General features: G+C 39.7%; 1 long non-coding RNA gene across 1 annotated transcript; it reads right to left on the reverse strand.

Annotated features, from left to right (window-relative positions):
- Positions 1-97: 97 nt before the first annotated feature.
- LOC145533151 (uncharacterized) lies at positions 98-27901 on the reverse strand. Its single transcript, XR_014073893.1, has 4 exons — positions 27779-27901; positions 27336-27693; positions 5604-5776; positions 98-3835 (listed from the first exon to the last, which is right to left on the reverse strand). It is a non-coding gene; the product is annotated as an uncharacterized LOC145533151 (long non-coding RNA).

Consider the following 27901-nt stretch of genomic DNA (forward strand, 5'->3'; position numbering starts at 1 on the left):
ATATACTTTAATGATTTACTAAGGCTGTCCATTTTCTTGGCATATATATACACATAGATATGACATATGCCATATTCATTTCACATTAAATACTAAAGACAAGTATTTTTTTATTATTATTCTTTTTTAATTTATTTATTTATTTTAATTGGAAGCCAATTACTTTACAGCATTGTGGTGGGTTTTGCCATACATTGACATGAATCAACCATGGGTGCACATGTGTCCCCCTGTTCCAAACCCCTCTTCTACCTCCCTCCCCATCCCATCCCTATGGGTTGTCCCAGTGTACTGGCTCTGAGTACCCTGTTTCATGCATTGAACCTGGACTGGTCATCTATTTCGCATACAGTAATATATATATTTCAATGCTATTTTCTCAAATCATCCCAACCTTGCCTTCTCCCACAGAGTCCAAAAGTCTGTTCTTTATATCTGTGTCTCTTTTGCTGTTTTGCATATTGGGTCGTTATTACCATATTTCTAAATTCCATATATATAAATTAATATACTGTATTGGTGTTTTTCTTTCTGACTTACTTCACTCTGTATAATGGGCTCCAGTTTCATCCACCTCATTAGAACTGACTCAAATGTGTTCTTTGTAATAGCTGAGTAATATTCCATTGTGTATACATACCACAACTTCCTTATCCATTTGTCTGCCAATAGACATCTAGGTCACTTCCACATCCTGGCTATTGTAAACAGTGCTTCAGTGAACATTGGGATACATGTGTCTCTTTCAATTCTGATTTCCTCGGTGTGTATGCCCAGCTGTAGGATTGCTGGGTCATATGGCAGTTCTATTTCCAGTTTTTTAAGGAATCTCCCCACTGTATGAATCTATGTGGAGTAGAATCTATCTACTCCATATTATGAATCTCCAGAGTGGCTGTATCAATTTACATTCCCACCAACAATGCAAGAGCATTCCCTTTTCTCCACACCCTCTCCAGCATTTATTGTTCGTAGACATTTTGATCACAGCCATTCTGACTGGCATGAGATGGTACATCATTGTGGTTTTGGTTTGCATTTCTCTGACAAAGAGTGATGTTGAGCATCTTTTCATGTGTTTGTTAGCCATCTGTACGTCTTCTTTGGAGAAATGTCTGTTTTGTTCTTTGGCCCATTTTTTGATTGGGTCATTTATTTTTCTGGTATTGAGCTACAAGAACTGCTTGTATATTTTTGAGATTAATTCTTTGTCAGTTGCTTCATTTGCTATTATTTTCTCCCATTCTGAAGGCTGTCTTTTCACCTTGCTTATAGTTTCTTTCATTGCGCAAAAGCTTTTAAGCTTAATTAGGTCCCATTTTTATATTTTTGCTTTTATTTCCCTTACTCTCAGAGGTGGGTCATAGAGGATCTTGCTGTGATTTATGTCAAAGAGTGTTCTGCCTATATTTTCCTCTAGGAGTTTTATAGTTTCTGGTCTTACATTTAGATCTTTAATCCATTTTGAGTATATTTTTGTGTATGGTGTTAGAAAGTATTCTAGTTTCATTCTTTTACAGGTGGTTGACCAGTTTTCCTAGCATCACTTGTTAAAGAGATTGTCTTTTCTCCATTGTATATTATTGCCTCCTTTGTCAAAGATAAGGTGTCCATAGGTGTGTGGATAAATCTCTCGGCTTTCTATTTTGTTCCACTGATCTATATTTCTGTCTTTGTGCCAGTACTGTCTTGATGACTATAGCTTTGTAGTATAGTGAAGACAAGTATTTTCATAAGTGTTTTTGCAGGCTCAAGATGGCCCCTTAAAAATGACTGCCTTTCAGCTATGTCAAGACTGGATATATGAGCTTCCCCGGTGGTGGCTCAGTGCTGAAGAAGCCACTTGCCAAAGCAGAAGACACAGTTTCTATCCCTGGTCCAGGAAGATCCCACATGCTGTGAAGCAACTAAGCCCATGAGCCACAACTATTGAGCCTGTGCTCTAGACCCCGGGACCACAACTATTGAGTCCTCGCGCTGCAACTACTGAAGCCCACATGTCTAGAGCTGTTGCTCTGAAACAAGAGAAGCCACCACAATGAGAGACCTGCATACCACAGCTAGAGAGTTGCCCCTACTCGCCACAAGTAGGAAAAAGCCCAAGCAGCAACAAAGACCCAGCACAGCCAAAAATAAATTTTTTAAAAAAGGATTGGAGATGAATTGAGTATGCTGAATTCACCCTTGTTAACTGACAATATTAACAATGGACAACATTTATGTACTATGCTTTACTTACATCTGTATTTATTCATTAAATCCTCACAATAATCCTAGTTAATAGATACTACTATCATCTCCATTTTACTGACAAGAGAACTGAAACAAAGACAGGCTAAGGGACTTCCCTGGTGGTACGGTAGATAAGGATTCCCCAGCCAATGCAGGGGACATGGGTTCAATCCCAGGAAAATTTCACATGCTGCAGAGCAACTAAACCCATGCACTACAACTACTGAGCCAGAGCACTGCAGCTACTGAAGCCTGCATGCCTAGAGCCTGTGCTCCACAAGAAGAGAAGATACTGCCATGACAAGCCTGTGCACTGCAAGGAAGAGGAGTCCCTGCTTGCCGCAACCAGGGAAAGCCCGAATGCAGCAATGAAGACCCAGAGAAACAAAAATTAATTAATTAATTTTTTAAAAAGACAGGTTAAGCAACTCACCCAAGTTCACATAGCTGGGATTTGAACCTTGTTCTCTACTATATCATAATGTCTCTGAAAGATTACAGGGGAAAAAAAAAAACTTGAAAATGATTAATCTAAGCTGTGCCTACATATGGAGAAGGAAATGGCAACCCACTCCAGTATTCTTGCCTGGAGAACCCTGTGGACAGAGGAGCCTGGTAGGCTGCTGTCCATGGGGTCGCACAGAGTCGGACGTGACTGAAGCGATTTAGCATGCATGCATGCATTGGAGAAGGAAATGGCAACCCACTCCAGTATTCTTGCCTGGAGAATCCCAGGGACGCAGGAGCCAGGTGGGCTGCGGTCTACGGGGTTGCACAGAGTTGGACACGACTGAAGCAACTTAGCAGCAGCAGCAGAAGTGCCTACATAAGACTGAAAAATCAGTTAAAGGGTGACGATACCATTGACTCTTTCTGGTAATAAGTCTCAGACTATTTACTGTGCACATCCATTCTGCCAGGTGCTGGTTGTTTACCATTATTTCTGGTTAATTTTGCATGAAACCCTGGCCCCGATCATTGCGTAGTCTGAGAGCTGTGCAGAACTACACAATGGAACATCTGTGTCAGAGCATCCTTCCATGAGTTTCCTCTGTGGTTAGTTTCATGCAATTTTGCTTTTACTAAAATATGCTGAGACACCATCACATCCCCATCCCTGGCCCCCATCAACCTGCCTGGAATTCCTGAGAGTATATAAGCTCAGGGTGAGAAGTGCCTGTCCAGCCTTCTGATTTGTTACAAGATTACTGGAGCAGTGTTGGGACAAAATTTAATTAGCAGAAAATTATAATACACAGTAATCCATTAAGCCAGTCTATAATGGGAACATTGTGAGGCCTGGACAATCATTGCTTCCTAACTAAAGATTACTCCTTTCATGTGAAGAGAAAATTAGATCCAGATAATTCAGTCTCTCTCCCCTGAACACTGAATTAAATACTACCATCTTCTGTATCTTTGGAAAAAGTTTCTATTCTTTGAAGCCTTTATTGGACTGACAATGGCCTTCTCAATTGTGTTGCATCCTCTCTGATGTAGCCATATGGAGACTTCCATTCATTCATTCAGTCAGTAATTACTAAGAACCTGCCAAGACCTGTGCTGGTGATAGCCTTGTCTCTGCCCTTGAGGAGCTTGTAATCTGTTGGATGACAAAGACGTTAAACAATATGAAGGAGTATGAAATGGGGCCACTGCTTTCAGTAATTCCAGGAGTCCTAGAAAATCCTCTCATCACTGTTACTGTCACTTTTCTTGACTTCAGAGGTTATTTCAAGCTCCTCTTTCCTCCCCCATGTCTTACATTTTCTTTCTCTAGAACAACTACAAGTCTTCCACTTGCATTAAGACCCATTCTCCTCCCTTCTCCACAATGCTATGCATCTTTGGAAGTGTAGAGAGTATACCAGAAAGTTCTCTTGCTCTTGACTTCCTGTTGGGTTTAGCCAAAGGGGAGCATTAACCCACTAACCAGATTTTTAAAAAGAAGAAAAGAGAAAGTGAGATTTGGGTATTTTTTACCAACTGTCTCCATCAGCATCATTGTGGGGTGGCAAAAGTCCTCAGCCAGAGACAACAGCTTCTATGAGACAACCCTCTCCATGCAGCTCTCTTTCCCTAACTGCCCCCCTCTTGTCCTAATCCCACCCCAGGTTCTGGTAACAACACAGAGCCCCAGATATTGTGCTATCTCTACAGCTTTGTAACTAGTTCTTTAGTAAATTCCCCTCAAATTATACACATTGAATATGCTGTTTCCTGCAAGGACTCTGACTTTTATACAGCTGCTTTGAATGTCTCCTTCATTCTGGCTTTTTCCTATGCAGAGAATTATTTTTGACATTTCCTGAAGTGTTTTTGGCCCAAGCAGTTCAGGAAACCTTTATTGAATGCCCACAATAGGCTTCACTATTCAAAATGCTAAAGATAGAAAGATAACCAGGACAATGGTTTTATCCTGAAGGAACCTGGTCTAATGATACAAATAGGTGCATAAATAGGGTGTGCCAAGCTTTATTCTCTACTGCAACAATTTTAAAAATAAAGGAGTTGGTATTAATAATTACATGAAGACAAGAAGTTCAAACTGTAACAGTACCAAGTTTATCCTACATATAAAGAGATCATTGCCTCATTGCCTTATGCTTTAGTGAGAGTATAGATGGAGTGTAAACAGGCTACCACAGGTAAATAAGGCTGAACCCCTTGAAGAATGGTCAAGAGGAGGCTTCTTGAAGGAGTCTTAATTCTGACCTGCCCATGCCCCATCTGTCACATCAACTCCTTTGCTAGAGACTCACCTTACCCACAGCTGACAGACTGAGAAATTAGAACTAAGTACATCTTTATTTCAACAAGAAATAAAAGATCCACTCTCTGACTTCAGAAATAAAAATCTTTTAAACAATATATATGTAAATATTCACACCATGACAGATATTTGTAGCTTGTAAATATACCTTAGCCCACAAATTATAGAGTGAAAGAATCATTCTTTTTAAAATTTTCTTAATTCCACTGGATGCTGGGTACATTATTGGAGTCAATTCAAGCTCTTCTAATCCAGAATTTTGAAGTGTCTATGGGTACTGGGGTGAGGCACCATAGCACTAAGGGTATAGAGACATCTGGTCCTTGAGGCTTTCACTCATTCATTATTGACTAGTGTTTGGGCCTCAAAAGTCACTGCAATTTCTCTCCATTCCTACCTGCAAAACTTCTTCATGTCCTTTCTCCCAGTCTCTGAACTATGTTTCCTCCCCTCTCTGATATGTCAAGATTATCTGGTCCTGGACAGGGGGAGGACAGGCAGGGCACAAGTCTCCTCTGGATCTCACTGACTTGAATGTACTGGCAACTCCTATCACAACCAAGGGAATCTTCATCATGCCTGGGGTGCTCATGCTTACTTTATATTCTTCCAGATCTCTATCTTCTGCATCTGGGCTTATGATATTGAATCTCAAGACACAAAGATTTTTCCTTTGTCTTCACAGTCTGTTTCATCACTCCTTCAACAAACAAATCAAGATGGACTGCTCAGCCATCCAAAGGAAGGTAGGGTAGCAGTCACAGGTAATAACTGGTGGGAGAAAGAGGTTAGGCATCCATTATTATTTATAATATTTTCCCACCCCAGAATTGTTAAGTGTCATCCATATGCCCAAGAATTGGAGACACAAAGAGGAGTATGAGAAAGAGTTTGCCCTCTGGAAGTTCAGAGCCTATTAGGAATTGTAGAATCAAACAAAATATCAATATAAAAAGTATTTTTGGAAAAATGGACTTTTCAGAAGACTGAAAAACTAAATGAAAAATAAAAATATTATTCATGGATATGTGGACATTAACTCTGCTTTCTCCCTGTTTAAGGATCAAGAATGTTATATATATTCCTTGAAACTAAAGCATATGGATTGCCAGAATAAGTTTTGTCCTAAACAGTTCAAAAATTGCTGAGTGCCCATCACATGCTTGAGCAATTATTAGTATAGCAATCATTGAGGTTTCTGGATTTGATCAGACTCTATCTTAAATGGTATTCATGACAGAGTTCTCAGACTTGGTGATTTACAGTCTTACTGACCTGGAACAAGCATGTTCTAGATGAGATGCATCCTGCCATTTCTTGAGGAACAGGGGTTCTCCTTCGATAATCATTTCAGGATATACACTCACTCCCAAATCTTCAAATAATAGTTCAAAATAATACAAAAGAATAGAGGTGGGAAGACAACCTGAATATCTCTGCTGAGTTTATTAATAATGAAAATACCATCCATACATACATGAAATGCTCCTCAGTCTATTAGTAGGATGGTATCTAACTCTTACCTGGTTCCATGTGAGGTCCACTTCTAGCAGTTCATTTCTAAACTTGCCACAGAAGGAAAAGTGGTTAAAATAAAGTCATTTTCCCTTTCTCTCAGGAAAATTATTAAGGACTAATATTCTTAAGATGTGTTTGGAAGCTTTCAATGCACTCCAGGCTATAGCAATTTGACACAAAACCTCAAAAGTGCACAAGTGGAGATTTGACTACATTTTCTGATAGAAAACTTCTATTACCCAGGAAATCTTTAGGATTAAGTGCTGTGTAGTCACCAATTTATATACATAGATAGAATCTGCTCTCAGTCATAAAATAACAGCGGCTGCTTATCACTCACATAATCCCACTGGATCAGTGAACTAGTAGTCTGAGAAGCTTCTGCCTTTCAGACCAAAATATGTGAACATCAACTCTGAGGAGACAGTACCTTAAATTTAGAGCTCTGGTTCAATTTAACCCTACTTCTTTTATAAAAGAAAATCTATCATTTCTTCCCAAAGAACTTCAACAGCTATCTTGCTAACTAAGAAATCTTACTGACAGTTATAGAACAACCAGTGTGAGAGTAACCATGAAGGAACTGACACCACTGAATGGCCATCTTTGCTGACAAACAAAATTCAAAAGAGGGTGCCCTTGCCTTTGAGTGGTTACAATTAATCTGCAAGCCTCCAGGGTGGAGGAACTGAGAGGTATTTGCAACTATTGCAAAAGAAATAGAAAATAATTGGCTGTCCCCTTATTCCCCCTAGGGCTCACTCTGTAAAATTTTCACTACCTAAGCAAAAATGGTATTCTGAATATTGAGAGGCTTTATCTCATGGGGATGATTTAAAACTTTCTGATACTGTTATCAAAACATCAATTATTGAATTATAATAAGTTTGAAATAAATGGATCAGTCCAAACTTACTGTTCTGTTTTCTGAATTGGTCCCTAGCATTCTTATCAGGCAAAAACTTGATGGGAATACTTGGATTTTATCCACACATATAAATAGACTTTTAAATATAGATCAAAAAAGAATCAGAGTCCTTAAAGAAAAAGTCTGTGGTCATCAAACCATTGAGGCATCTTCTTAATTAGTGAAAGTGTCATACACAGCTGGAAACAGTCTCTGGAAGTCAACCCTGGGATAATGGAAAGACCAGGTACAAAAGCAAATGACAGATGGCAAAAGTTTCGGAAGAAACATAAAAGAGAATTTTTTTTCAAGTGAAATCTTGGTGGAACAAGCTCAGCATCAACCTCTGATAACAAAACTCTTAACAAAACTCTTAGCAAAGTATGAAGACACAGGGAATTCCTTGACGTAGCAAAGGTATCTACTAAACACTTACTGCAAACCAAATAGTAATATAATAGAGGAATCCTTTCTGAGTCAGTAAGAAGGTAAGAAGCCTGCTATCATGCTTAACAAACTCAAATGAAAGGTCCCAGGTAGTGAACAAAGAAGAAAGGATGGGGAAAGAGGAAGAGAAGAGTGGAAAAGAGAAGAAAGCAAGAGAGAGAGAGAAGTCAAGGATAGTAAGTAGGAAAGAAAGAGTACAAAGATTGGAGGAAAATAACAGCGCTATTTTTTGCAAATAGTGTGTAATTTTCTATGCAGAAAATTCAGGAGACTCCACAGACCAAAAATCAAGACAAAGAGCAAGTTTGAAATTGTGCTGAACATAAAGTCAATACAAAAAAAAAAAATAGTCAATTACAGTCCCGCACACAAATCACAATTAGAAAATGTAATTTTTTAAAGATAGTATTTAAATGACACAGTAATCTATAAGATACTTAGAAATAAATGTAACAAAAGATGTCAGCATTTTATTAAGTTCAAAACTGTGGAAAGACTTTAAATTTAAGTATATTTATGGATAGTAAAACTCAGTATCTTAAAGATGTCATGTACTACCAGATTAATCTATAAATTAAATATAATTTCAGGCAAAATCTAACAGATTTTTTCGTGCAACCTGACAAGGTGCTTCTAAAGCTTATATGGAGTCAACCAGACAGTTACAAGCAAAAAGACAATTCTAAGAGAAAAGGACAAAGTAGGTGACACTATAGCATATATAAAGACATTACTCATGGGTTGTAATTTAAAAAATTATACTATTTCCCAAGAACAGACAATTAGAAGAGTAGAACAAAATAGCCCAGAAACTAATTCTTGCTTAAATGGATGTAAATTTACATCTCTAATGTAACAGAGATGAAGTCACAAATCAAGAAGAGGTGGATGGGCTAGTCAATAAATGATACGGGAACAGTGAGTTCACCTGGTGGACACCAAGTGCTCAACAATGTCGATTTTTCCTTTCCTGCTAGACAGACTGAAGTTAACACTGCCTTTCAGCTGGTCAGGGAATGTGAGAGGCCATGGCAATAAGCTGTGTGCAGAAATGATATGAACAGGAGTAGGAGCTCCCTGCACTCCCCTCATATAGTGCTAACAGAGGAGGCTGTGCACTCTGAAAAAACTGAGAGCTACTTCCACCCGGGTCTTGGAGAGACTTGTGGAGCAGAGAACCAACTGTGCTCACTCAACCCCAGAATGGCCACCAGTGTTGGACACATAAGAAAGAAACAAATCTGGACTTCCCTGGGAGTTCAGTGGTAAAGAATCCACCTGCCAATGCAGGAGACATGGCTTCAATCCCTGATCTGGATAGATACTACAGGCCATGAAGCGACGAAGCCCAGGCACCACAACTATTGAGCCTGTGATCTAGAAGCTGGGAGCTCCAATTACTGAGCTCACGTGCTGCAACTACTGAAGCGCTTGCATGTGATGCCTGAGCTCTACAACAAAAGAAGCCACCACAACTAGAGAGTAGCTCCTGCACGCTGCGACTAGAAAAAAGCCCACATAGCAACAGAAAACACCCATCACAGCCAAAAAAGAAGTTTTTTAAATGATAAATAAATATCAAATTTTTAAATGTTAAAAAACAAAAAAGACACAAATCTTTGTTGTATTAAGCCATTAAGATTTAGAGCTTATATAGATGGCTAACATACACACGAAAAGATGCTCAACATCTCTCATTATTAGAGAAATGCAAATCAAAACTACAATGAGATATCACCTCACACCAGTCAGAACGACCATCATCAAAAAGTCTAAAAACAATAAATGCTGGAGAGGGTGTGGAGAAAAGGGACTGCTCTTGCACCATTAGTGGAAATGTAAATTGATACAGCCACTATGAAAGACCATATGGAGATTCCTTAAAAAACTAGGAATGAAACTGCCATATGACCCAGCAATCCCACTCTTAGGCATATACTTTGAGGAAACCAAAATTGAAAAAGATACATGTATCCCATTGTTCACTGCAGCACTATTTACAATAGGTAGAACATGGAAACAACCTAGATGTCCATCGACAGATAAACAGATAAAGAAGTTGTGGTACATATACACAAAGGAATATTACTCAGCCATAAAAAGGAATGTGCTTAAGTCCATTCTAATGAGGTGGATGAACCTAGAGTCTATTACACATAGTGAAGTAAGTCAGAAAGAGAAAGATAAATATTGTATTCTAACGCATATATCAGAGAAGGCAATGGCAACCTACTCCAGTACTCTTGCCTGGAAAATCCCATGGACGGAGGAGCCTGGTAGGCTGCAGTCCATGGGGTCGCAAAGAGTCAGACACGACTGAGCAATTTCACTTTCACTTTTCACTTTCATGCATTGGAAAAGGAAATGGCAACCCACCCCAGTGTTCTTGCCTGGAAAATCCCAGGGACGGCGGAGCCTGGTGGGCTGCCATCTACAGGGTCGCACAGAGTCGGACACGACTGAAGCAACTTCGCAGCAGCAGCAGCAATGCATGTATACAGAATTTAGAAAAACGGTACTGAAGAATTTATTTACAGGGCAACAATAGAGAAACAAGCATAGAGGATAGACTTATAGACATGGGAAGAGGGAAGGAGAGGATGAGATGTATGGAAAGAATAACATGGAAACTTACATTGCCATACACAAAATAGATAGCCAAAGGGAATTTGCTGTATGTCTCAGGAAACTCAAACAGGGGCTCTGTATCAACCTAGAGGGGTGGGATGGGAAGGGAGATGGGAGGAAGGTTCAAAAGGGAGGGGATATATGTATACCTTTGGCTGATTCATGTTGAGGTTTGACAGAAAACAACAAAATTCTGTAAAGCAATTATCCTTCAATTAAAATATAAATAAATTTTTAAAAAAAGATTTAGACCTTAGTTTGTTGTTGTTGTTATTGTTGTTGTTCAGTCACTAAGTCATGTCTCTTTGTGACCCTATGGACTGCAGCATGCCAGGCTTCCCTGTCCTTCATTATCTCCAGGAGCTTGCTCAAACTCATGTCCATTGAGTCAGTGATGTCATCCAACCATCTCATTCTCTGTTGCCGCCTTCTCCTCCTGCCCTCAATCTTTCCCAGCATCAGGATCTTTTCTAATGTGTCGGTTCTTCACATCAGGCGGCCAAAGAATTGAAGCTTCAGCATTAGTCCTTCCAATGAATATTCAGGTTGATTTACTTTAAGATTGACTGGTTTGATCTCTTTGCTGTCCAAGGGACTCTCAAGAGTCTTCTCCAACACCACAATTCAAAAGCATCAATTCTTTGGCACTCAGCCTTCTTTATGGTCCAACTTTCACATCCATACATGACTACTGGAAAAACCATAGCTTTGATCATATGGACTTTTGTTGGAAAAGTGATGTCTCTACTTTTTAATATGCTATCTAGGTTTGTCATAGCTTTTTTCCAAGGAACAAGTGTCTTTTAATTTTGTGGCTGCAGTCACCATCTGCAGTGATTTTGGAGCCCAAGAAAATAAAATCTGCCACTGTTTCCCCATCTATTTGCCATGAAGTGATGGGGCCGCATGCCATGATCTTCGTTTTTTGAATGTTGAGCTTTAAATCAACTTTTTCACTCTCCTCTTTCACCTTCACCAAGAGGCTCTTTAGTTCCTCTTCACTTTCTGCTATTAGGGTGGTACCATCTGCATATCTGAAGCTGTTGATATTTCTCCTGGCTCAGTTTGTTACTATGGCATAACTAGCTTATCCGGGTAATGCACATGCCAACTAAAGAATGTCACTCGCCATCCAGCTCTACAATGATTAGGTCACTAGCCACTATAGTCACTGACTTTAACACATGCAAAAGGAGTTCAGAGCATTCTACGCTCTGGGAAAAACTGGCAGAACAGGCCTTTAGACAGTTAGATATTTTCAGGAGAAAATTTTACGAACCCAATTTCTTGCATGTTCTCACAGCCAAGAAAGCACTAAAATCATTAACAGAGACGTCTGCTCCTTATGAGTAACAGCGACCCTCTACCAAGACGTATGCTAGATGGCATGTACTCCCTTTTCCAAAATCACATATATGCTGACCTTCACCACTGCCTCTTTGGAGCAGTTCCTTAGAGCTATCTGAGAGACTGTCTCCCAGGCTACAGTCCTCAGTCAGTCCTCAAATAAAACTAAACTCACAGTTCTCTCATTGTACAGTTATTTTCAGTCGACATATGAAAAAAAGTAAGCACAACTAGATCTCTATCTCAGGCCACAAGTGGATTTTAATTTAATTTAGACCTAAAGAAAAACTTTAACAAACTTTAGAAGAAAATATAAAAGGATACCCTTATGACCTTATGGCATAGAGGAGTTCTTAAATAAAAGACAACAAAACTCAAACCATAAGAAAACTGATAAATCTGAGCACAATAAAATTTTAAAACTTTGCTACAACAAAAGACACTATAAACAGAGTAAAAAACCAAACTCATTTTGGAGAAGACAGTTGGAAAAACTCACATAACCAAAAAAAGATTAGTATCTAGTTTATATAGAAATCTATAAAATGATAATGTAGCATACCTTGAATAAAGAATATAAATAAATTTTCATATTCTAATGAATACAACTTTAAAGTACATACATTATATATAAATTATATATGTGCTAAGTCGTTCAGTCATGTCTGACTCTGTGCAACCTCATGGACTGTAGCCCTCCAGGCCCCTCTCCTCTGTCCATTGGATTCTCCAGGCAAGAATACTGGAGTGGGTTGCCATGCCTTCCTCCAGGGGATCTTGCTGACCCAGGGATTGAACCTGCCTCTCTTATGTCTCCTGCATTGGCAGGCAGGTTCTTTACCACTAGCACCACCTGGGAAGACCTATAAATTATATATATAGTATATAATAAAAAATAAATAAAATACAATCATATTTAATAAAGTATGTGCAAATGCTTGTGATCAAGAAAACCATGTAAACACTGTGACTTGTGACCTGATAATCTGCTCTGAGCCCTAGTGCTCCTCAGTGCTAGAGATCTACAGACCGATCTTTTTTTTTTTTTTTTTGAAGTCTAGTCCTTTTACATTTCTCTTAGGAATGTTTTCCCTTAATGAGATTGTTTTTCTCCTAATGAAATTACAAACTGTCAAGGGTGGGGTTGAATTCTGCAACCCACATGCCTATACTGCCTGCAAGTGTTTTGGGTTACCTGGCATGATGCTTTTTTCAAAGATTTAAATTGAATGTCTCTAAGTAAAGCTGTGAAGCCCCTCCATTCACAATAAACCCCACTATTCTCTAAAGTCTTATTTTCAGCACAAGACCACATGTCTCTTAACTTCCTGATCTCTGTATACATTAGAGTCATGACTTCTGCCTACAGGCAATGATTAGCCTTCATTTTTTTAATGGATAAATCTATAAAGTCACTAATGGTCAGATAGTGTGCTATTGGCTGGAACAAGGCAAATAAAACACAGTCCCAGCTTTTGTTGGATTTCTAAGCCTATTAGAGACAGACATAAGTAAATAAATTATAACACTAATGAGTGCAATTAGAGTTATACACAAGAGAGCTCCAAGAGCTAGAAGAGACTGAATAAGCAAAGGTAGGGGTGGAGGAGTGAGTAGAGGCTGCTTATAAAGCCTCCTTAGAGGAGATAACACTTGAACTACATTTTGAAAAATAAATTCTGCAGCAATCAAAAGGGAAACGAGCATTCCTGGCAGAAGGAACCTCATATACGAAATCACAGGTAATCAGCATGGGGAGCACATCAAGTAGGAGAGAGTGATAGGAGTTAAGGCAGCAGCTCAATTATAAAGGGCCTTGTATGACTTCAGTTAAAACCGTGGCTCTAATGATTGTTAAATGGGTGACTTTAGACACCTTGCTTAACCTTTACGAGTTTCAGTTTCCTCAAGAGTCAAATACAGATAATATTTTCTTCCAGTATTCTAATGAGGGTTTAATGTGACAATGTTAGCTTAAATTCTTAGCATATCACCTAATCTAATGCAAAGGGCAGTTCTCCAGACCTCATGTCACTTTGATGGTGAGCCCATTACAGAATTTCTTCTTAACAATTATCTATAGTCTCTAATTTTTCAATGATAAACATATGTGGCTTTTATAATAAAGTTTTTTTATAATGAGGACTTTTGGGTAGACATAGACAAGCTTATTTTAAAATTTATATAAAAGGTAAAGAACCTAAAGTTGGTTAAAAAAAAGAATTTTGGAAAATTAGAATAAACTTGAAAGAATCACTCTGTTTAGGCTAGAATGTCACAGCTACAGTTATCAAGAAGGTGTGGTATTGGCAGAGGGCTAGACACATAGATTGATGGAACAAAACAGAAAACCCAGAAGTAGACCTACAGAGAGAGATTCATTAATTTTTAAAACTGGTTCACATAATTGTAAGGGGCCAGAAAACTCAAACCCTTGCAGGCAGTCCAAGCCAGCCTGGAGAACCAAGGAAGAGTTGATTTTGCAGTCTTGAATCTGAAGGCAGTCAATCTAGAGGCAGAATTCCTTCCTTTCTCCCTGGAGAATCTCAGTCTTTCCTCTAAGAACTTCAGCTGATTGAATGAAGCCCATCCACGTTATTAACGGTAATCTGCTTTACTCACAGGCTACTGTATAAAACAGAAGGGTAATATAAAACAAAACAAAAGTATCTGATCCAGCCTCTCAAATAGAGCACATGATTAGAGCTGAAGTCTAATGTAAAATATGGAGTGAACTGCAGTAGGTGCTGAAAATGTACAACTTTACCTGAGCCCTGTACCCAGGCAAAGGCAGGATCAATACATTCTTTTGTATTTCAGAAAACAGCTTATTGCAAAGGATCATCCTTTCACATATGACTTTTATGTAAAACCTATGGATGACCCCACTGCTTGTCCATGACAAGGCCAGACACAAACCCTCAAAATTTCCAATTCTTTGTCACACACAATATTGGTTGAGGACTTCCTTTCCTGTTGGTCCCATGGTTAAGAATCTACCTGCCAATGCAGAGGACACAGATTCAATCCCTAGTTCCAGAAGATCCCACATGCTGCAGAGCAACTAAGCCCATGCACCACAACTACTGAAACTGTGCTCCAGAGCCCTTGTTCTGCAACAAGAGCAGCCACAACAGTGAGAAACCCATGGACCACAAGTAGAGAGTAGCCCCCACTCAACTGCAACTAGAGAAAGCCCATGTGTAACAACGAAGACCCAGAGCAGCCAAAACTAAATAAATAAATAAAGACTGGTTGAACTGCTTGTCCCACTGTACGCCAAAACAATCTGGACACTAGCCTGTCAAACAACCAAACTTTTATCAGGTATCTCTCCTTCCACCAGGGCCCTGAAGTGTTACCCACCTTTGAGCTTAAGCAAGCAATGGGAGCTTAAGGAAGAGAGGAAAAAAAAAAAAAAACACTTAACAGCCTCTCCTGAGAATCAGCCAATCACAAAAAATCAAACATTTTCTGCTCAGCTGACCAGTCAATCCCCTGCTCACTCCACTCCCCACACTCAGATCTTTCAGGCCTTGTTTACTTGGCCCTTTAAAAGAAAACCTTTTCTGCCTGGTCTTTGCCACATCTGTAGACATTATGGTTGGAGTCTTCTGTTGCAATAGTTCCTTTCTTCCTGATGTAATAGTCCCCCCTCTCCTAATTACAATATTTTTAAATAAAGTGTCTCCTTACTTAAGTCTGTATTTGTTTTTTATTTGACACTGCCTAAAGATAGCATTTCTAATATTTTTGGAAGTATTTTTCTCCTCTGTCATGTTTGCTTTTACTTATGAGTTTCCTTTTATGGATTTTAAGTATTCATGCCTGGTTCAGAAGCCACATAGGCAGAGGGATCAAACCCTGGGAGGGTACCAACAAGCTTCCCACATACTTCTTAGGTTAAAATGGAAATAAATAGGTAGGAGGGCCGTTTCCATATGCAAACACCTCCAGATAATCAATTCTATTCTAATATCTTGCTGGCTGCAGAATTACAGCTTCTGGGGCCATTTAATTCACTTCCAGCTAAAGCCTGAGGTGCCAAGCATAACAAAGAGAAAAGATAAAGTAGATCAAGCTAAAATATTTCATTAGATCACAGCAAGTTAAAAGCTTGGCCAACTCCAAGCTTCACAGAACATCTTTGTCATATTATCTCTGAATGGACTCAAATAAAAAGTTTGCCAGTGTTTACAAACTATTGACTTTGCACCTTGAAAATATTTATGTTATCATAGGAAGTTTGATGTCATTCTTCTCAAAAACAAAAGTAAGTATAAGTAGACTAGATTATTATTTGGCTAGTGTTATTTGTTATTTTTGGCTAGTGCATTTAAGGGAGGCCAGGCATGCTGCAGTCCAAGGGGTTGCAAAGAGTCGAACACAACTGGGCGACTGAAAAACAACAAAGTCATAAATTAAGTTAAACATTGTAGATCACATTTAATTATGCATATTTAATGAATTGCTGGTCTTCCCAGGTAGAGCTAGTGGTCAAGAACCTGCCTGCCAATGCAGGAGGCATAAGTGACTCGAGTTCAATCCCTGAGTTGGGAAGATCCCCTGGAGGAGGGTACAGCAACCCACTCCAGTGTTTTTGCCTGGAGAATCTCATGGACAGAGGACCCTGGCAGGCTACAGTCCACAGGATCACGAAGAGTTGGACATGACTGAAGCAACTTAACATGCATGCATACAATGAATTACTCACCAAAATCATAACTAATTTTAAACATCCAGAGTATGTACTATGTACATAGTTATAGGATACTTTTGCTGGTTTCTTGCTCAGAAGTTTCCGGTGTACACTGTCATGGTTACCAGGATCAGCAGTATGATGAGAAATGTTTTAAAACGTGCCTTCAGGGATAAAGTAGACCCTGATGGGTAGCCCTTGCCAATGTCCATACGTGCTAAGTTACTTCAGTAGAGTCCAACTCTGTGCAATCCTATGGACTATAGCCCACCAGGCGCTTCTATCCGAGGGATTCTCCAGGCAAGAATACTGGAGTGGGTTGCTATCTCCTCCTCCACGGGATCTTCCCAACCCAGGGATCAAACCCATGTCTGTTATGTCTCCTGCATTGACAGGTGGGTTCTTTACCACTTGCGCCACCTGGGAAGCTCCATGGTGTAAATATTCCCACCATGGTTCACTTCAAGCTATCAATGTGACTGCACTTGGAGTTGAGAAAGAGATGCTCAGCAACACACCGTACAGATACAGTAGAATTAAATAACCTCAAGAGTACATAATAATAAAATGAAGTAAGATAACTAGGAAATGATGAGCTTTTAGTACATATAATTTTGGGTTTCAATATGACTTATTTAACTGTAAGTTTATATAATTTAATTTTTAATAATGGCTGTATGAAACAACAGGCTTGCAAAATCCCTGGAAATTTAAAAGTCAGCTTCTCTACACTGGCATAAGCTAGTACCAGTGCCCGCTAGTGAGTACAGGATCCATCCTTCACTTTGGCAACAACACCTAGGTGACATTATTTAAGACAGAAATGATTTGGTTCACAGAAGCTTAAGGGATTTTGCTGGTCAAAATGGTAAAAGGCTTATACTACCAGTGCTGGGTTGAATGATGGCTCCCAAAAGATATGTCCAACTGGATCCTGTGAGTATGGGCTTATTTGGAAAAAGGGTCTTTGCTGATGGAATTAAGTATCACAAGATGAGATCATCCTGGATAATCTGGGTGGGCCCTAAACCCAATGTCTTAATGAAAGCAGACAGATGGAAGAGAACACAGAGATAGAGGGAGGAAGACCACATAAAGAAGGAAGCAAAGGAATGTCCCTAGTAGTCCAGTGACTGGGAGTCTGCCTTCCAGTGCAGGGGACGCAGGTTCAGTTCCCGGTCAGGGAACTAAAATCCCACATGCCACAGGGCAACTAGGCCTGCATACCACAACTAGAGAGAAACCCACAAGTCACAATGAAGGATCCCACATGCTGCAAGTAATAGCTGACACAGCCAAATAAATAAATACTTTAAAAAAAAAAAAAAAAGAAGGAAGCAAAAATTGGAGTAATCCATCTACAAGCCAAGGAATGCCAAGCACTGCCAGCAGTCACACGAAGCTAGGAGAAAGACATGGAACAATTCTTCTTAGACTCTAGAAGGGACCAACCCTGCTGACATCTTGATTTTGGATGGCTGGCCTCAGAACTGTGAGAAAATTAATTTGTTTTTTTAAGCTACCAAGTTTATGGTAACTTACTATGACACCCTTAAGAAACATATATGCTACCCCATGACAATTAGTCTTGGTCAAACTGGATGCAAAGAAAGAGGTTTTCCAGATTTAAAAAGCTAAAATTAATAACAGAAAATTATGCAACACTGTGATCATGTAGAATCACAGAGAAAGAGGTGAAGCTTAAAGGGAAAGACAGCTTATTGCTGGCATTCTCTGTCATAAAACATCATCTCATATCTTAATATTCCTTATATGTCAGGCATGGCTAGACTCCTTGGTGACCCAGACACAGCCTCAGAAGTACCAATAGCCAAAGCTTATTTACTATCTATCTGGGGAAAACAGATTCTTAAATTTCTCAGCTATAGCTTTTTTTTTTTTTACCTCCAGAGAGTTTGCTTCTGTTTTACAGAATATTCTATTTCTATTCACCGGGAAAGAAAAAGGTAAAGGAAAAATAACTGTGATATGTAAACATCCAAAAGACCTTGAAAACAACAGTAGATTTAAAATTTTACCATTGATTGTGATTGTTACTCTGACTATATAATTTGTGGGGCCCAGGGCAAAATCTCACATCTTTCATTTGAAAGTAAAACAAACTGGTATATCCATACAAGGGAATACCACCAAAAAGCAACACTGATGAATTGCCAAGACATTATGATCAGTGAAAGAAGTCAGCCTCCACAGGTCACACTGTGCATGATTATATTTACATGATACTTTAGAAAAGGCAAATGCACAGAGTTGGAGAACAGATCACTGTTTGTCAGAAGTTGGGGTGGGACAAGGGCTTGACTACAAAGGGGAAGCATAAGAGAATATTAAGGAGTAAGGCAACTGCTCTGTGTTTCCGCTCTGTGGTGATGGTTACATAAAACCATACATGTGTCAAACCCTTAGAACTGTACATTCAAAAACAAGTTTATTTTATGTCATGTTAACTCAGGAAAATTTTCAAATAAAAAAAAATTGGCTATATATATCCAAATAAATTTCTCTTAAAAAGTACTGTAAAAGAAATTTTCCATCTGAGTTTCTGCCAGAAAGCCTGCTTTGGGGGCTCTGCTACATCAGCCCTGGTATTCTATGGGATTGTTTTTCCATTTGTAAAACAAGACCAGCCCAGAGCAATGCTTTTCCATTCATTTTTCTTCCTAGTTTCATCTGTGAGCAATTCTTTGCGGAAGCAGGGCAGGGGCACATTCAGAGAGAAAGACTGTTCAGCCTCCATCAGGCTCCAGACCCCCAGCTCTGCATCAATCAAAACAGTTGTACTTTCATTTATTTCTTATATTATTTCTCTGCAGAACTTTCACTTGAATAGTTGGTCCAAAACCACATTATTAGGTACCTGAGGAGTTTGAACAGTCCAAGATTCTGGGGCCTAGTGGTGGGAGCAACTCAATTATCCCTTGAAAAAGTGCCCACATGGATCTCAGTGGTTAGCCAGACTGAGGCACCTGTTTAAATGGTCAGTGATTCTAAACAAGATGTTTGAGAAGTAGCTCGAATCATGCTCCTTGCTTCACAACATTTGGATATACAATGAGATTCTGAAAAGGCTGCTAAGTCTAGGCTTCCCCTGACATATAACCTGAAAGGATCTTAAGCTTACCTGTCCCCACACAAGATGGATGATTTGGGGAAACAGCACTCACTAAACAATAAAGGGCTGTGCACAGACAGGGGAAATGCTGCTAGGAGGATGAAGATGCTGACCAAGAAGCAGGAGAGCCTGAGAGTAGCATTAATCACAAAAGCCCCCCTTTACTCTTAAGCAAATACCTTGTGCCAGTTACACTGCTGGCAATCCTTCAATCTTCATAGCAACCCTGGGAGAAAAGGAGACTGTCACCGCAGAGACTGGTAAGGAAATGGAACCTCTGAGAAGCTCCAGATCATATGATGACAGAGCCGGGTCTCAGCCCACATCTCCAACCTTCCAAGTTGAGAGGAAACCTGGAGGCCTGTTATTAAGGCTTGCTCTCTCATCGTGTGCCCTAGAGAAAGGGACTAATGCCCACCTTTCATCAGAGCTGTTGAGAAGTCACCAAAGGCACCTTGAGACCTTGCCATCTGCAACAGCACTCAAAAATTATTTTTAAATTTAATATAAGGAAATGCTTTCTTCAAAAACTATCTTACACTTAAGTCCAATCTATAAAGCCAGAGTTGAGCTCTGTGGTTGAAGGTGGGGGCAAGGGTGGCCTGAGTCTCCCAGGGCTCCCAGAGCATCACTTGATAACTACTTATCTACTAAATTGACACTTACTATGAGAGGTGCAGAAGCCATGACTCCCAAGGCCCTGGCTTTGGGTTCCAAAGAATGAAGTGGGATTCTGGCTGACTTGCTCCTGAGAAGTGGGCCTGGGGGAGGGCTGTGGGATTCCAGGCCTGCCACTTGCCCTGAGCATGGCTGGCAGGTCCATCTGAATGGCCACCACCTGCCTCTCCTCCTCTCTGACCTGGCCCCAGTGGTTATGCCCTGGCACTCACAGGGTAGAAAACTTATTTTCACTACCTCAAATTTAGTGAGTACTTTTATTCTTCAAAGGTATGAATTATAAGGTTAAAAACTGCAGTCACCCTCCCTTTTGCCTTGGCCTTATAAGAGCCATCATCTGATTTTCTGTATCAACTAAAGTAGAATGTTCAAGTTCAGACCTTGATATAGGATCAACAGCAGATCCACACCTCTGACCCCTGGGGTAGGGGCTCACCAGGATGGCTCACTGTTTGCCTGCCATAAAACCGACCTACTTCTCATAGATGTCTGGGATCATATCCAATTGGGAGTTGACCCTGTGCACAGTGTTCTTGCCAAACAGCTGGAACTCATAGTGGACAAACTACTCCCAAAAACCGTTGTTGGGAAGGATGAGAGCCGGCGTGGCTTACTCCCAGCTAGGGAATCCAGTGGGGCAGGGGATGGTGTTTCCAGAGGCCTCAGAGCATTGGAGTAGAAACGGTGACTTGGAGCAGCAGGGGGCAGCCCTGCTTCATCTCTGGATTGTGGGTGCACTCAGAGATGCGGCCCAGAAAGTCACAGAGGCTTGAGATGGATGCATAGGCCACAAATACCTGCACCTACTGGATGTCCTTGTATAAGGTGTTCTCTGCCTACACCGCAACGTTGATGACCACTGTGATCTGGTTGCTGGACAGCAAGAGCTTGTTGCTAGCAGTCACACCGTTGCAGATGTACAGGCTGCTGGTGATCTGCGAGCAGCAGAGGGCAGCCGGAAACAAACCAGGAGGCACCAGGGGTGTGGTCATCAAAGCAGAGGGGCAATGGCCAGCAAGGAGCTAAAGCTGCATTTTACTTCTGGGTCAAGTCCACTGAAAACTCAACCATCGGCAGGTGGGCTCCTTTAAGAAGCAGTCACACCAAGAAGTCTTGGGAAAGTGTCCGGGAAAGAGAAGACTGGTCACAACTTTGGAGCCACAATTCCCACTGGCCAGGCAGTCCTTTAGTTTCCACTGGCTGATGAACCCTACCTGGTCTTCCACCAGACTGTGGGCTCTGCTCCTTGGTGCAGCACTGCTTGGGGCTGGGCTCACCTGGTTATCAGCCCACAATTGTGACAGGCCCCACAGCTACCTTTGCCAAAAAGTCTACACTGAATTTTATTGAGCATTATAAATAAAATTAGGTAATTTCTCCAAATTTCTTAAGGAGTTTGGAAGGTAGTTTACCACCTCTTCTAAGCACAAACAGAAGCAAACTCATTTAGCCTCCCATATTAGATATTAAGTTCAGAATAAAAACTATTGAGAATGGCAGCGCTTAACACTGGCATGCAGCTTAATGAAAAAAAAGCCCTCTCTGGAAAATTTTAGGATGGGTTAGATACCAGTTCCCTGAGATTACTTCAGTAAGGCCATCTAAACAGCTCTATCAGAGCTGGGACCCAAAAGCCAAATGAAAGACTCCCAAAAAACAATCCAGCAGCCAGAGGAAATAATATCCTCAACTACCTTGAATATTTTACTGATTTTCCAAGAGATCATCTATCTGTGTCTCCATAAAAGTAAACACTCACATTGGCTAATTTTTCTCAAGTGCCTGGATAGTTCCCCACTGGCTGTTGCTGTTTCTGATGTTATTTAAGATTCATGATTCACCAGACTATAGCTTAGAGGCTCTGGAGGGACCATGACCCTGCCAACACCTTGATTTTGGACTATTGGCCTCTAAAACTGTGAGAGAATAAATTTCTGTTGTTCTACGTCACCCAGTGTGTGACATTTTGTTACAACAGCTCTGGGAAATCAATCCACCTCTGTAGTCTTTTACTCATGAAAGCACACCTTAATGCAAGCAAATGAGAGAACAATCTTATAGGAACAGGCTTGAATTCACGTCTTTAAAAAAGTATTTCCCAAACCTCACTATTTTCATTGTAATCTGTAACAAACAATCTATGACACATTTTGCAACCAACACAAAACACAACACAACACAACACACTCAAGCAACCAACCCACTGCCTGAACCAGGAACTGACAATCCCACCCAACACCTTAATTTTACTGAGGAAATAGAGCTCCCAAGAGGCCAAATGGCTCACCAACTTAACTATGTGTTTATCCTCATACCTGGCCTACCACGTTCTAGCAAGTTCCCTGAGCAAAGGTAGAAAAAGACAACTTGAGGAATGTAAAGGATACTTCAGTATTGCTCATACCAGTCCTCAAATTCTGCCCCCTGACTGCAGTTTAAATCATTTTGTGCAGAACGACTGAACGTTGAAACTTCCATAAGCAAATCGGCTCACAGCCCTGACTGTAAAGGCTGGTAAAGTGATGCATTCAGGCTGCTGTACAAACTAAGACACCACTCAGCGTGACACAATATCCTGTGTCAGGGTATAGATCTCATGCAGGAGGGAACAACATCTGTGCTTTGATACTACTATCAAGAGACTCAGATTTATCATTAAATTCTCCTGGGGTAGAAAGACCAATGGTGAATTTATCAAGAAGCCTGCAGTATAATTTTAAAGAGAGTGATTTCTCTGCACTTCAAATAAAAGTCTAATATAGGCCTCAAGTAGAGCCAAGATAAAATGTCAGAAATCTGAAGGTAAGTAATTTATGAGTGCAATTAACTAATATCTTTAGCCTGAAAGTGGTCCTCTTGGTTAGGATGCCCTTCCAACAGGATGACTTTTGCTGACCTAGATTTCTCACCGTAATAATCCTATTTGCTTCCTGCATAAGTGTTAATTTAGTTGTCATCCATGTTTCAGAAAATAATACATCTTCTATTTTTGAGACATAACCAATAAAAAAGAAAGTTATTTAAAAACTGCTCTGCTAGTAAACCTACTCTTCTTAGAAAGAAATTGGAGAGTCATATAAGTAACCTAAACATTCAAACAACACCTCCAAGGAGGTCCAAAGACTCACCAAATAATCTAGTACTAGAGTTTGGGTCTAAAAACCTGAGTTAAAGCAAGATAAGCTCTCTAAGGCACTAGAAGAGGCAAGAATCAAGGACAGTGCTGGGAGATGCCAAGGGTCCACAAAAGCCAGCAAATCTACCTTCTAGCCAGAGATTGCCATGTTATCTAAATGAGAATAAAGGTTAGGGCCAGGAGCCAGGCAGAAAGAAAGCCAAAAATACAACTGAGAGAAAGCAATTGGGGTCCTGACAATTGCTTTTAATAAAACTGAAAGGGCCTAAAATGTCAATGAGTCAAAGTAGATTAAAGACATGATGAGGTATTTTCTTAGTACCCACTGCTGACTTTATTTATAAATTAAACAAGGTTGACTTGATCTATAAAAAATAATAATAATTTTTCTCAAAACCACTTAACTCTGAGCCGACTGGCTCATAGTTCCTATTACCTCTTAGAGTCTGTAAATGTGCATACCCTATTCTCAACCCTGAAGCAGTCTAAAGTACACATGTTACCCATTGTAGGATCACTGTGATTGATTGGATCAATACTAGATATAAGATCTAAGACCACAGCTTCCTTATCCATTCGTCTGCTGATGGACATCTAGGTTGCTTCCATGTCCTGGCTATTGTAAACAGTGCTGCGATGAACATTGGGGTACACGCGTCTCTTTCAATTCTGGTTTCCTCGGTGTATATGCCCAGCAGTGGGATTGCTGGGTCATATGGCAGTTCTATTCCCAGTTTTTTAAGGAATCTCCACACTGTTCTCCATAGTGGCTGTACTAGTTTGCATTCCCACCAACAGTGTAAGAGGGTTCCCTTTTCTCCACACCCTCTCCAGCATTTATTGCTTGTAGACTTTTGGATAGCAGCCATTCTGACTGGTGTGAAATGATACCTCATTGTGGTTTTGATTTGCATTTCTCTAATAATGAGTGATGTTGAGCATCTTTTCATGTGTTTGTTAGCCATCTGTATGTCTTCTTTGGAGAAATGTCTGTTTAGTTCTTTGGCCCATTTTTTGATCGGGTCGTTTATTTTTCGGGAATACAGCTGCAGAAGTTTACAATAGCCAGGACATGGAAGCAACCTAGATGTCCATCAGCAGACGAATGGATAAGGAAGCTGTGGTACATATACACAATGGAATATTACTCAGCCATTAAAAAAAATACATTTGAATCGGTTCTACTGAGATGGATGAAACTGGAGCCCATTATACAGAGTGAAGTAAGCCAGAAAGAAAAACAACAATACAGTATACTAATGCATATATATGGAATTTGAAAGATGGTAACAATAACCCTATATGCGAGACAGAATAAGAGACACAGATGCATGGAACAATTATATGGACTCTGAGGGAGAAGGTGAGGGTGGGACGTTCTGGGAGAATGGCATTGAGACATGTGTATTGTCATATGTGAAACAGAGCACCATTCCAAGTTTGATGCATGTGACAAGGGCTCAGGGCCGGGGCAATGGGATGATCCAGAAGGATGGGATGGGGAGGGAGGTGGGTGGGGGGTCCGGGAAGGGGAACACATGTAAACCCATGGCTGATTCATGTCAATGTATGGCAAAAACTATTACAATATTGTAAAGTAATTAGCCCCCAACTAAAATAAATAAATTTATTAAAAAAAATAAATAAATAAATATGGTAGTGTCTCACAAAAAAAAAAAAAAAAAAAAAAGATCTAAGACCAAGCAATTCATTTTCTAGCCAGCAACCAATCGAAATACTTCCTCAAGAATTTAAACTAAGGCATACAACTATACTCAGTGTAGACTGCAATTGAACTAACCAGATATGTGCCTCTGACTTAGCTCACTATTTTGGTGGAGACAGATGTGTGAATAGATGATACCAATCTGCAGAAAGAGATTTAAAGTGAAAATGAAAGTGTTAGTGGCTCAGTCATGTCCAACTCTTTGCAACCCCATGGACTATGCAGTCTACCAGGCTCCTCTGTCCATGGGATTTTCCAGGCAAGAATACTGGAGTGGGTTGCATTCCCTTCTCCAGGGAATCTTCCTGACCCAGGGATTGAACCTGGGTCTCCTGCATTGCAGGCAGATTCTTTACCATCCAAGCCATCAGGGAAGCTCAACTAGAAAGAGATTACAGCAACATAAAGAAATAAGCACTTGAGAGCATGTGGTCCAAGAAAAAATGAGAGAGAGAGATGGGCAGAGCAGCTGTCTTGGTGTCAAATGGCATAACTATCCTAAGTCACAATTTGTATGAAATATCTATAAGGACTTTGTCTCAGTGAAGTTTCTGTATCCTTTTGACAAATGTCTCTTGAGTTTTGTCAAATTCTCAAAGTCAAGTGATTTTGGCTAACAAAGCACAATTAGGTTTTCCTCAAATATACTCCTACTGCTATCAAATGGCCCTTGGGGTGGAAGAGAAAAAGACAATGCTGGGAAAAGAGAGGATGCTAAGAACAAATTATCAAAATTGTACTCTAAAAATAAAATTCATGTATATAATATTTATAGGAATGTAAAGCAGTATAAAATATTATAGATTCATTGGTGTTAAATGGGACAAACTTAATTCTTGCTTTTGGGAAAGCTACAGTTAGCTTCACCCAGAGGTAACAATTGTTCATAATGATCTCAAATTTTACTGATATACATATCCCTTTTTATTTCTCTTCCTTGTCTCTCAAAATAATGTAGACTACTCTGAATGTTACCTGAGGGGGAAAGCAGTGATACCTAGATGTTTCTACAAGATGAAATCTAGATGAGAAAAGTTGAACAAAGCTTTTTTGTTTTTTTTAAAGAAAAAGGCAATGCCATCATTTTTACAAAATGCAAAGAAAGTGGATAATCTTACCCCTCAACCTTCAGTGGAAGGCAGGATTCAAAACAGAAAATATGCTGCAAAGAACATTTTTGATGCTTTTTTGGGCAAAATATGCAAGATTGTTAAAAAAGAGAGAGAGAGAAAGCAGGGAGGGGAATAATCAAAAGACCTAGATTATCAGATAGTCGCTGCTAGTTTCAACATAAAGACCCAAACAAAATCACTCTAATAAAAATCGTATTTAAATGACATATTCAAACCTGCACTCAAAATACAGCCGTGCCAACAGAACAAACAGAAAGGATTAACTCTTTTTACTCAGAGGAAGAAACAAATCTCTAAAAGAAAATGATGATAAAAAAAAGCCAGCAACAGCATTCTACACAGGCTGTCATTTCTGAAGAATCCTGCTCTCAAGATGGTTTAATACAAGGCAGTTCTTTCCAGAGAACCCAGAATACTCTAATGATGATTCAAACCACATAAAAAAGAAACAATAAAGAGAAAGTACTGGAAGTTTTCAATATATTTTCATCTTAAAAGACATTTTCTGTTACTACAACAGAAGACATGCCTCTGTGGTTGATTTTACATGCTTGTTTTCGGAGCTTGCTTTTGTGAATGGAAAAAGGCTTCAAATTATTGCAATAAAGACTATAATAGCAATATGTCCAAAAAAACTAAAACTTATAGACAGATCATTCTATAAAAAGGCTGTTTGAATTAATTCTGGTTACCATAACTTTTAGGGCAATGGGTATAAATTGTCCATTCATTATGGGTAACTATACATACATATATTTGGATGGCATATTTAACTCTGAAACAGAAGATGACAAAAGATTTTGGAGGAAAGATAAGTCCAAATGGTGAAACGGAAATCACGTATATAGTCTTTAATGGGTAAGTCCACATACTGTTATGATTAAGCTCTTAAAGCAGAACAGTTTGATTGAGTAATGGCTCCATTACATACCAGTTATGTAATCACGGGCAAAGTAGTTAACCTTTCCAGATCCTCACCTATAAAATCAACATAAGAGGATCTATCTCATAGATTTCTTTGGAGAATAAACAAACACATAAATCACTTAACACAGAGCCTGAGTCACAGCAAGTACTGAATAAGTCAATGTGATGATGATGACACTGACAACATCAGTTTCAAAGTGCCTCCTCATTAGGGATCCAGTAATGATCTATGAGACCTGTGTATCTGCTCAGGTCCAGTCTCAGCATTTTTGGTCCCCGTGTTCTCATTATTCTGTTGATCACTCTCTGTGTTTCCCAAGTCTTTTCCAATGATATTGGATTTGGGAGGCCATTTTCTTCTTTCAGTTTCCCAGTAGCTCTTCTTGTATATAATCCCTAGTTTTTGAACCTAAAAATATGTAAAGTTCTCTTTAGAATCTTTAGAAATAGTTTTTCTTCTTTCTTATTGTTACCTGTAAATGTGACCTGCTTACTTTACTTGCTTGTATAGGAATAACCTGCATTTGTCTCTCTAACGTTGTAGTTCTTCAAACTCAACACCACTCTCTTTGTATTCTTTGGCATGTCAGTACTTTAGTGAGCAGACACATTCCAAC

Source organism: Giraffa tippelskirchi, chromosome 2 (genome assembly GCF_054371585.1).
Source record: "Giraffa tippelskirchi isolate mGirTip1 chromosome 2, T2T-mGirTip1v1.2.pri, whole genome shotgun sequence".
Lineage (NCBI taxonomy): Eukaryota > Metazoa > Chordata > Mammalia > Artiodactyla > Giraffidae > Giraffa > Giraffa tippelskirchi.